Raw genomic sequence first — 2,681 nt, 5'->3', positions numbered from 1 at the left:
GGGTCAGTTCATATTCACACACACACTGGGTCAGTTCATATTCACACACACACTGGGTCAGTTCATATTAACCCACACACTGGGTCAGTTCATATTCACACACACACTGGGTCAGTTCATATTAACCCACACACTGGGTCAGTTCATATTAACACACACTGGGTCAGTTCATATTAACCCACACACTGGGTCAGTTCATATTAACCCACACACTGGGTCAGTTCATATTAACCCACACACTGGGTCAGTTCATATTAACCCACACACTGGGTCAGTTCATATTAACCCACACCCTGGGTCAGTTCATATTAACACACCCTGGGTCAGTTCATATTCACACACCCTGGGTCAGTTCATATTAACCCACACACTGGGTCAGTTCATATTAACACACACTGGGTCAGTTCATATTCACACACACGCTGGGTCAGTTCATATTAACACACACACTGGGTCAGTTCATATTAACACACACACTGGGTCAGTTCATATTCACACACGCTGGGTCAGTTCATGTTAAACACACACACTGGGTCAGTTCATATTAACACACACACTGGGTCAGTTCATATTCACACACACACTGGGTCAGTTCATATTCACACACGCTGGGTCAGTTCATATTCACACACACTGGGTCAGTTCATATTCACACACACTGGGTCAGTTCATATTCACACACACGCTGGGTCAGTTCATATTAACACACGCTGGGTCAGTTCATATTAACACACGCTGGGTCAGTTCATATTAACACACCCTGGGTCAGTTCATATTAACACACGCTGGGTCAGTTCATATTAACACACACACTGGGTCAGTTCATATTAACACACACTGGGTCAGTTCATATTAACACACACTGGGTCAGTTCATATTAACACACACACTGGGTCAGTTCATATTAACACACTGGGTCAGTTCATATTAACACACACTGGGTCAGTTCATATTAACACACACTGGGTCAGTTCATATTCACACACACTGGGTCAGTTCATATTCACACACACACTGGGTCAGTTCATATTCACACACACACACTGGGTCAGTTCATAATCACACACACTGGGTCAGTTCATAATCACACACACTGGGTCAGTTCATATTAACACACTGGGTCAGTTCATATCCACACACACTGGGTCAGTTCATATTCACACACACTGGGTCAGTTCATATTCACACACACACTGGGTCAGTTCATATTCACACACACACTGGGTCAGTTCATATTCACACACACACTGGGTCAGTTCATATTCACACACACTGGGTCAGTTCATATTAACACACACACTGGGTCAGTTCATATTAACCCACACACTGGGTCAGTTCATATTAACACACGCTGGGTCAGTTCATATTCACACACACACACTGGGTCAGTTCATATTCACACACACACACTGGGTCAGTTCATATTCACACACACACTGGGTCAGTTCATATCCACACACACTGGGTCAGTTCATATTCACACACACACTGGGTCAGTTCATATTAACACACACTGGGTCAGTTCATAATCACACACACTGGGTCAGTTCATATTCACACACACTGGGTCAGTTCATATTCACACACACTGGGTCAGTTCATATTAACACACTGGGTCAGTTCATATCCACACACACTGGGTCAGTTCATATTAACACACACTGGGTCAGTTCATATTCACACACACACTGGGTCAGTTCATAATCACACACACTGGGTCAGTTCATATTCACACACACTGGGTCAGTTCATATTCACACACTGGGTCAGTTCATATTCACACACTGGGTCAGTTCATATTAACCCACACTGGGTCAGTTCATATTCACACACTGGGTCAGTTCATATTCACACACACACTGGGTCAGTTCATATTCACACACACGCTGGGTCAGTTCATATTCACACACACACACTGGGTCAGTTCATATTCACACACACACTGGGTCAGTTCATATCCACACACACTGGGTCAGTTCATATTCACACACACACTGGGTCAGTTCATATTAACACACACTGGGTCAGTTCATATTAACACACACACTGGGTCAGTTCATATTCACACACACACTGGGTCAGTTCATATTCACACACACACTGGGTCAGTTCATATCCACACACACACTGGGTCAGTTCATATTAACCCACACGCTGGGTCAGTTCATATTAACACACGCTGGGTCAGTTCATATTAACACACGCTGGGTCAGTTCATATTAACACACGCTGGGTCAGTTCATATTAACACACGCTGGGTCAGTTCATATTAACACACCCTGGGTCAGTTCATATTAACACACGCTGGGTCAGTTCATATTAACACACGCTGGGTCAGTTCATATTAACACACACACTGGGTCAGTTCATATTCACACACTGGGTCAGTTCATATCCACACGCTGGGTCAGTTCATATTCACACCCTGGGTCAGTTCATATTAACACACTGGGTCAGTTCATATTAACACACACTGGGTCAGTTCATATTAAAACACACTGGATCAGTCTATAATATACAGTTGAAGTCAGAAGTTTACATTCACTTAGATTGGAGTCATTAAAACTTGTTTTTCAACCACTCCACACATTTCTTGTTAACAAACTATAGTTTTGGCAAGTCGGTTAGGACATCTACTTTGTGCATGACAAGTAATTTTTCCAACAATTGTTTACAGACAG

Source organism: Coregonus lavaretus (assembly GCF_964263955.1).
Source record: "Coregonus lavaretus genome assembly, contig: HAP1_SCAFFOLD_2990, whole genome shotgun sequence".
NCBI lineage: Eukaryota > Metazoa > Chordata > Actinopteri > Salmoniformes > Salmonidae > Coregonus > Coregonus lavaretus.
This window is presented reverse-complemented; position numbering follows the sequence as displayed.